This window comes from Trachemys scripta, chromosome 6 (genome assembly GCF_013100865.1).
Source record: "Trachemys scripta elegans isolate TJP31775 chromosome 6, CAS_Tse_1.0, whole genome shotgun sequence".
Classification (NCBI taxonomy): Eukaryota; Metazoa; Chordata; order Testudines; family Emydidae; genus Trachemys; species Trachemys scripta.
The window spans coordinates 30,943,860-30,952,905 of record NC_048303.1 but is presented as its reverse complement, the minus strand read 5'-3'; the positions used below and the strand labels follow the sequence as shown (position 1 = coordinate 30,952,905).

The 9,046-nt window shown below is 57.5% G+C and overlaps 1 long non-coding RNA gene across 1 annotated transcript; it reads left to right on the top strand.

The window, feature by feature from the left end:
* Positions 1-2,986: 2,986 nt before the first annotated feature.
* LOC117879618 lies at positions 2,987-4,950 on the top strand. Its single transcript, XR_004646332.1, has 4 exons — positions 2,987-3,017; positions 3,159-3,609; positions 3,996-4,139; positions 4,670-4,950. It is a non-coding gene; the product is annotated as an uncharacterized LOC117879618 (long non-coding RNA).
* Positions 4,951-9,046: the final 4,096 nt, after the last annotated feature.

The following is a 9,046-nucleotide window of genomic DNA, read 5'->3' as shown; positions in this document are numbered from 1 at the left end:
AGCCTGGTTGCAACAGCTGATCGCTGAGGTGGGGCGGCTGCTCCACCCCTATGCAAGAGGGCGCTAGAATAGGCCAGAGCGGCTGCAGAGGCTGGTAGCCAATCAGAGAAGGGCCACTGAGAGCCAATCAGGGCCGAGATTAGAGCCAGCCAATCAGGGCTAAGCTAGGCCCTATATAAAGGCTGCCCAGGCGAGCAGCAGGCAGTCTGTCCTAGACCTTGATGGGAGAAGGTCTCTCTTCAGAGCGGGAGACCAGCATCTGGTGGGCAGTGCTGGGCAGGCTCAAGGGAGCATACTACAGCTCCAGTCCAAGACCTGGCAGACTGCCGGCCCTGATAGAAAGGGCCTAGAGGACCCAGAGGGGAAGTGTCCCAGGGACAGTTGGACAAGGGGAGAGCAGGGAGGCTGCCACTGGAGGATCCCTGGGTTGGGACCCAGGGTAGTTGGTGGGCCTGGGTCCCCCCCGTTCCCTCTTGTACGGCACCTGGCCATGTGGTGGCTGAGTCAAACTGCAACTGGCCCTTGAGACAAGGGGCTAGACTTTGGGGGTTTTGGTTGGCCACTGAGGCAGGTGCAAGGACTGTTGGTAACCTGCTTCCCCACTCCTCGCCGGAAGAAGATGAGGATGGATTAGGGGGCACTGCTGGAAGGAAGTGGACTGAAGAAGGACACCGTCAAGCGGACTAGGCAGATTGTGCCACAGGGAGAGACCAAAATGGTGGAGAAAAGAGACTTCTATTGGAGGGCCTGGGTGGCTCAGCTTGCCAAACAGCAGAGGGAGTTGTTCTGGCTGCTGTGGAGGTCGGCACCCAGACCAAACAAGAGATCTCGCACCGAGGGCGAGAGGCCAGGAACGCTGAACTGCTTCTCCTATAGGTGACAGGGACACTAAAGGAGGGAGAGTCCCTACTGGGAGGGGGCAGAGAGGCCCCACCCAGAAAAGGCACCCCCTGTGAGAGTAACGGGGGGGCCCCCCAGCTTGTTGGGTCTGTGGGGAGCCAGGGCAACTGAAGAGAGAGTGCCCCTACAGGACTCCCAAAGCCCGGGCCAGACCAGAAGGAAGGGCTAGGGCCCAAACAAGCAGGAGTAGGGATGTGGCAGGGGGAAGACCCAGAAAGTGCTTCCACTGCCACCAACGGGGACATCTAAAGAGGCACTGCCCCCTGAGGCAGAAAGGGGGAGTGTCCGAGACAGGGGCTCGGTCAGAGACCAGCCACAGAGAAGAGGTGGTGAAGACGGAGGCCCCTAGAAAGAAAGGGGCTGGGGCAGAGAGGCCCCACTGAAATAAGGGAACCCACATAGGAGCCAGGAGGGCCCATGTGGGAACCCAAACGGAAGTGGGAACCCACGTAGGATCAGGGCGTTCAACAGTGGGAACCCAGACCCTACAGCTGGGAAGCAGCTGGCTTCAGACTTTGGAGGGCCTGCGAGAGGAAAGGGATACCCTGCAGGCCCCACACGAAGGAAGCTGGGGTGATAGGGACCCCTTTCCTCCCCTCCCCCGTGAGCATTTTTAAGGGGGAGGGTTTGTGGTGGGACGGCTGCCCCACCCCCATGTGAGAGGGAACTAGAGTAGGCCAGAATGGCTGTGCAAGCCGTCTTCCAATCAGGGAAGGGCCTACTGAGAGCCAATCAGGGCCGAGATTAGAGCCAGCCAATCAGGGCTAGGCTAGGCCCTATATAATGGCTGCCCAGGAGAGCAGCAGGTAGTCTGTCCCAGAATTTCATGGGGGAAAGTCTGTCTCCAGAGCAGGAGACCAGCATCTTGGGCTGGGCAGTACTGTATCTGGCCATCCGGTGGCCGAGACAAATTGTAACCGGCCTTTGAGACAAGGGGCTAGACTTTGGGGGTTGCGGTTGGCCACCAAGGCAGGTACAAGGACTGTTGCTAACCCCCGCCCCTGGAATGGGGTGAGGATGGACTAGTGGGTACTGCTGGAGGGGCAGTGGCCTGCAGGGCAGTGTCAAGCAGTGAGCAACGCAGCTCCAGATGCCAACGGAGGACAAGAGAAGGATGGGACACTGCCAGCAGAGGGCGTTCCCCATGGACTGAGCTAATTCCCAGAGTGACCAGCGGGAGGCGCCATGCTGGTGAGTCCTAACCCCGACAAAATCTTCTAGCCCTATTGTGGGCCCACTGCTACCCTGCAGACTCTGGTCAGGACCAGACTGGGCCAGCTGGAGTGGCCTCCCTCTGATTGGGAGAGCGAGAAGGGGAAATGGAGCCCCCTGGCACTCACAGAAACTCTCTCCCCTCTCTGTGGAACAGGATTCTTCCCTCTGCCCCCCAAATTCCTTATATGGGGCAGGACCTCTTTCCCTTGCACCCACTCCCCTCCCCCCTTTCCTTGGTCTACCCCCCCCCATTCCCGCTGCACCCAGGCAGAGCTCTCCCTGCCCCATATGGTGCAGAAAAGCCCTTGTGTCAGGGCCACAGCCCCACTGGAGCTCGGAAAGCTCCACTTTTGAGGGGGTGGGACAGAGGCTCAGGGCTAGCTTCACCTTCTGCCCTTTATTCTCCCCTTGGCCCTTCTATGGGGTCTCTGGGTGTGACAGGAATAGGAGCCTCCTTCCCAGCTGTCTTCCAGGCCCTGGGATCTGGCACAGCCTCCCAGACGGGCGCTTCCTGTAGCTGAGCCACGTCAGGGAGCAGTGGGGACAGGTCACCTCGTCCCAGCAATGCCGGCTCTCAAAGAGGCTTAGGCCTGGTCTATACTACCCGCCTGAATCGGCGGGTAGAAATCGACCTCTCGGGGATCGATTTATCGCGTCCCGTTGGGACGCGACAATCGATCCCCGAATCGGCGCTCTAACTCCACCAGCGGAGGTGGTAGTAAGCGCCGCCGACAAAAAGCGGCAGAAGTCGATTTTGCCGCCGTCCTCACAACGGGGTAAGTCGGCTGTAATACGTCGAATTCAGCTACGCTATTCACGTAGCTGAATTTGCGTATCTTAAATCGACTCCCCGCTGTAGTGTAGATGTACCCTTAGATGGAAGACCCCAGTCCCTCATGGAGGTAAGAGCCATTTACTTCTTGGGGCGTGTGGGTCTCTTGGGGGAGAAATGGCATCCCCGACAGGGAGTTTTCCCTGTCCCTGGATCCCAGCCCTGGTACAGAGCCCTATTTCTCATCATGATATCCTCATTTTATTCTCAGAGGTGGTGTCCAGGATCCTGGAGACTGTTTTCCGCTGCAGGAGGTTTGAGCGGGGAGAGATCATCACTGTCACGACCCAGGGGTCTCCAACCCGGGTCTGCAGGGTTCATGGGAGCAGCCACACTCCAACCCTCCACCTGGAAGCCTGCTGAAAATTGCTTACCTCGGACCCATGAAGTTCAGCCCCAGTTTGAGGCTCCACTCATGAGGTCCTATTGGAGGAGTCCCAGGAAAGCTCACTGGCCCCCTGGCCCTGCGTAAGACAGCAGCAGGAACACGAAGCTGACTGAACACCAGGCCTGCTCCCGGTTCTGGACCGTGCACTGCCTGGTTCTGCTGCCGCTCCCCTGGCTTGATTTCCTGGCATCTGAGTTGTGGTGGTGATAGCAAGTTTGTCTTTTGCTGCTGATCTTCCAGTATCCTGACCTGGCTGACTCTCCACTCCTGTCATGTGAGTGTGGACTCTGGCTCTGACCAGTAGGTCTGGCTGCCCTTGACCCAGCTGTGACATTGACTTTGGTACAATTTCTCCATTGCCCCTTTCTGATCTCCAGCAAGATACACCAGTCCCTTGGCTCCCAAAGTCCCAGTTGCCCACTATTCAAGGGCTGAGGGGTAGTGCTTGTATCGCCCCACCCCAGCTGCTTTTCCTAGGGGAATCTCCCTAGAGCAGAGGAGAAATCTGCTCTTTTCTTAGGATCAGTCCCACCCTGGCCTCAGCTCGGCTACTTTGTTTACCTGGGGTCAGGCACCACTTTTGAAGCCCTTAGCGTGGGGGTGGAGGTCCAGCAGTTTTCACCAAAGAACACCCCCCCTGTCTTTCTGTGGTCCGGCTAGGGCTCCCCATCCATCCTGGAGCTGAACATCAGATGGGAGCTGATGGATTGTCCTTGGTGGGCCATGTTCTTGTGTGTGATGAGAGGGCCAGGAGCAGATGCACCACGCCTGGCCAGGACTGGGCTAAACAGCCTGTAATGCTAGGTGAGTCAAACCATGGCCACAATACAGACACCCTGGGCATCCATGGGGACTGAATCTGGGCCCTTCACTACCAAGAGCACAACTCGTTCCAACTTGAGTCATGACGCTGGTGACCCCTGCCAGCCCCTCTGAGGGGGGTCAGTATTATCCCTGTTTGCTGGGGCATAGAGATAGAAAGCAACTGGCTGCAAGGTCACACACGACATCCCTGATAGAGGCAGGAAGGAAGCGTGGGACTGATACCAGTCCAGCTCCAACCGCTAGACTCCACCCATTTCCAAAGTCTGAGAACCCAGGAGCCCTGACTCTGACACTAGGCCTTAAATGACAAGACCAACCTCCCTCCCACTCAGGAAGCCATAGAAGGGAGCATCTGCTGAGCTCCCCTTGGCAATGCCACTGTCAGAGACCAGTGCTAGTGGGTGCCAAGTGCCTGAGTCTCCTAGAGACTCGCAGGTGTTTGACTGTGACCCTCAGGGAGCCGTGGCAAGAGACTCTCCGGCTCTAACAAAGGGTTTCTGTTCTCCTAGACAGTCAGCCCGTGAGGCCAGTTTGCAGAATGTGGAAGAGCCCTTTGGCGAGGCGTTGGAGGATTCACCATGAAGGTGGCAGCAGCGGCAGTGCCTGGGGTCCCCATGGACCAAGCGTCAACTCCTGCCAATCCAGGCTAATCTTCCCCTGCTTTCAGCAGCGCTTGGCTTTAGCTGCTGGGCCTGTGAGCCTAGCCCAGGGGTCTCAAACTCAAATGACCACAAGGGCTGCATGAGGACCAGTTCATTGTCCTGATGGCCGCATCACTGACACCCCCCCCCTCGCTGTCCCCAACCCTGCCCCCAGAGGGGGCAGGAGGGGTATGGCAGGGGCTCAGAGCGGGAGTTGAGGTGGAGGGGGCTCAGGGCAGGGAGTTGGAGGGGTGAGGCAGGGGGTGCAGTAGGGGGCTCTGGGCAGGGGGTTGGGGTGTGGGGTGCAGTAGGGGTGAGGGGTGCAGCAGGGGGCTGAGGGTAGGAAGTTGGGGTGCAGGAGGGAGTGGGGTGTGGTAGAGGGTTGGGGTTCAGATGGGGCTCAGGGTAGGAGGTTGGGGTGCAGAAAGGGTGAGGGATGCAGAAGGGGGCTCAGGATAGGAAGTTGGGGTGCAGGAAGGATGTGGGATGTGGCAGGAGGCTGAGGGCAAGGAGTTGGAGGGGTGAGGTAGGGGGTTGAGGTGCAGGCAGGAGGCTCAGGGCAGGGAGTTGGAGGGGTGAGGTAGGGGGTTGGGGTACAGTAGGGGGCTCTAGGTAGGGGGATGGGGTGCAGGGGGCAGGAGGGAGTGCGAGGTGTGGCAGAGGGTTGGGGTGCAGGCAGGGGGCTCATGGCAGGGGGTTGGGGTGCAGGATGGCATTGGCCTGTGACCTGGAGCTGTTTACCTAGAGAAATAGCCCTGCAGGCCGTGTGTTAGAGACCCCTGGCCTAGACAGAGCACTCAGGTATTTCCATCAGCCTGCTCAATGGCAAATGCAGCCACCCAAAGAAGTGAAGAAGAATGGAAGTGAAAGAGTAAAGCTGGACCATCCGCTGAGCTGCTGCACTCAAGTGAGCAGAGCCGGGGAGAGAAGAGGGAGAACTCGAAGGTGGCTGGCAGCAGTAGGGAGGAGAAGTCATTTGGGAGCCAGGAGAGGAGAAATAAATAGTTAATGACAAATGCTGCCGGCTTTCTCTTGTGTGGTGGAGGGTTGAAAAGGGGTCTCTTTACTATCAGGCTAAACTTTAAAATAGCTGTGTATGATGGGGGGGAGGGGGTCTATAAAAGTAAGAGGTCACTCTAGGGGCTTGAAGTCCCAGATTCTGGGGCTATTGCCTCCTTCTACCAGCTGATCTAAACCCAGCAACTCCCTCAGGTGGTAGCAGTAGTGAGCGCTTGTCCTCCTTTTCTGGACTAGCCACCAGAAAAAGGACACGATACATGTGGCCAAGGAAACACAGAGGCAGTGTTGCCTGTTAACATGGCTCTTCTGGGGGAGCACGGCAGGTTTCTTTGGACTAGGTAGGAGCCACATGTCTCCAAACCTGCACCTCCCGAGGCTCCAGAGACTTCGCTCCAGATCTGGGGAATGAAGATTCTCTGCACCCTCCAGTCTCTGTCACTTGCTTTTCCAGCCTGGACCCATCTCTCCGGGCCTCTCTGTGCTCCCCTCCCACACGCACTCTGCCTCCCACCCCCTCTCACTACAATGTGAGAGCAGGGCCACCCCACCCACCTTCAAAGTTCCGTCAGCTGGGCTGCTGGAAGGATAAGACACAGGGAGTTACGCTTTTGTTTCTCAGACAAAATTTTGCCTGCACGGAGAGAAGCGGAGATTGGGCCGGGTAAGAGCAGGAGGCGGAGGGCGTGTGGAGGGTGTTTGCCCCAATCTAGCCCATCCCCCCCAAGGAGCAGGATTGTCCCCCCCAACTCTGTCACCTTACCCCCTCCCGCACCAAGGGGCAGAATTGTCCCCTCTGCTCTATTCCCCCAGGTTGCAGGATTGTCCCCCGCAGTCTATTCCCCACCCATGGGGCAGGATTGTCCCTGCTTGTTCCCCATGTTTCACCCTCCCTAACTGTGCTAGGGCATTGCCAAGTCACATGATAAGTCCTGGCTCTCTCTGGGGCGGAAATTCCCTGCAGCTGGGGGTGGGGGGTGGGACAGGGTCAGTTCGGACCTTGCCCCCTGTCCAGCAGAAAGATAGACTCAGACAGCGGCTAATCTACCCCCAACGCTGGGTCTGGCTCATGGCGTGATTTGAAACACTGTCAAACTCTGACCAGTTCAACCAGCTAAAACCCGGGCAAACCCTTGGGCCTGTGGAATCCCCCAGAACAGTGGCTTGTCTTGCGTTAGCCGCGATCGGGACATTTACAGGCACAAGCTAATCTATGGAAGGAGAGCTGGCCCCTCAGATGTTCACCCCCCCCACACACACACACAAAAACGAGGGGTTCTATATATTTGCTTGCCGGTCTTTGGAGACGCTTTTCCAGCCCTTGCCACTGGAGGGAGAAGCTGGAAAAGGGGCTCCAAAGACCAGCAAGCAAATATATAGAACCCCTCTTTTTTAGGGGGCTGGCTCTTTCCGTGGGTTAGTTTGTGCCTGTGATACGCACTGCTTTGCCTTATCACAGCGCAGCAATCCCATGCCTCCAGCAGCTGGGGATTGCAGGAAAACCCCAACTGCCCTGTGAATCTGGCAACTTTTCGGTGGATGAAATCCTGATAGATTTCGTCCAAAGAGGGAGGGAAACAAAATTCCCATCTTCTATCTTGATGGGGGGAAGGGGGTGTCCACTTAGGATGAAAAAACGAACTGGGCCGGCCCTGGGGCTTGCTCAGGAGACATCACTGATGGTAGGACAGATAGAGCCGGTCCCCTTTGGGGCCCATCGGTGGCTGGGAGGGATCCCAGGGTGGGAAACTGGGGGGTCTCCAGCAGAAAAAGAGGAGACTTTGGTGCTCCAGGACCAGAGCCCAGCGTTAGGGGAGTGGGGTTGGGCCAGGGCATGTTCTATCCCCTTTCTGTGCCTCAGTTTCCCCCACCCAATGCCCAGGGCTCTGTGGAGGTGAAAGGATGAATTTGCTCTCACACCAGCTGGAGGAAAGCTTGGCCAGTCAGCACCTAGCTCACTGCATGATGGGAAGGAAGCTATTTCCTTGTTAGGCCCTGAGCGTGGCCTTTCCTAAGGCCGAGCTCGGTGTCTCCCAGACTCGGGCTCCAGGAGCCCGTGTCTCCCCAGCGAGTCTGACTGAGATCAAACTCCTCTCAGAGGCTTGTGCCCCTGCTGGGTGTGGCACTGCCAGTGATTAACCCCTGGCACATGGTGTCTGCCAGGCCATAGGCAGCAGAGAAAAGTCCAGTGTCACCAACAGCCCCAGCGCTAGGGTAGGCTGGGCACAAGCCAACAACACGTGCTGTGATACAGCCAAAGAGCGTCGGCCATGCTCCCAGCCTGGCGGAGGGGTGGGGGAGTGGGTGTCTCTCCAGGGACGCAGAGACGCTGACAGAGTGCAGAAGGCCATGGGGGATAATCAGCTGGACGTGAGCCCCCATGCGACAGTGTGGCCAAAGGCGCTAAGGATGCCCAAACAGGGGAATCGCGCATAGGAGCAGAGAGGTCAGTTTACCTCTGGATTTGGCGCTGGTGCGACCACTGCTGGGATCCTGTGTCCAGTTCCGGAGCAGTCCAAGAAGGATGTGAATATATTGGAGAGGGGGCAGAGGGGGGCCAAGTGAATGGTTAAAGGATTACAAAACGTGGCCTGGAGTGATAGACCCCAGGAGATCAAGCTATTTAGCTTTACAAAGAGAAGCTCCCGCCTCCCGGGGTGACTTGACTCCAGTCTAGAAGCACCTACGCAGGGATCAAATATTTAATAATGGGCTCTTCAGGCTAGCAGAGAAAGCTCTAACGTGACCACATGGCTGGAAGTTGAAGCTGGACACATTCAGCCTGGAAAGAAGATATCCGTGTTTACCGGGGGGGGGCGGGGGGGAATTAACCATGGGAACAATGTACCAAGGAGTGTGGTGGATTCTCCCTCGAGGTGGGATGTGTTTCTAAGGGCTGGTCTACACTTAGTCCGGACTTCGGACTAAGGTACGCAAATTCAGCTACGTTAATAACGTAGCTGAATTCGAAGTACCTTAGTCCGGACTTACCGCGGTCCAGACGCGGCCGGAAGTCTCCCCCCGTCGACGCCGCGTACTCCTCTCGGCGAGCTGGAGTACCGGCGTCGATTGTGAGCACTTCCGGGATCGATCCGGGATCGATTTATCGCGTCTTAACCAGACGCGATAAATCGATCCCAGAACATCGATGGCGTGCCTCCGGACCAGCCGGTAAGTGTAGACTAGGCCTAAGAGATCTGCTCTCGTTCAAACAGGAATTAACTGGAG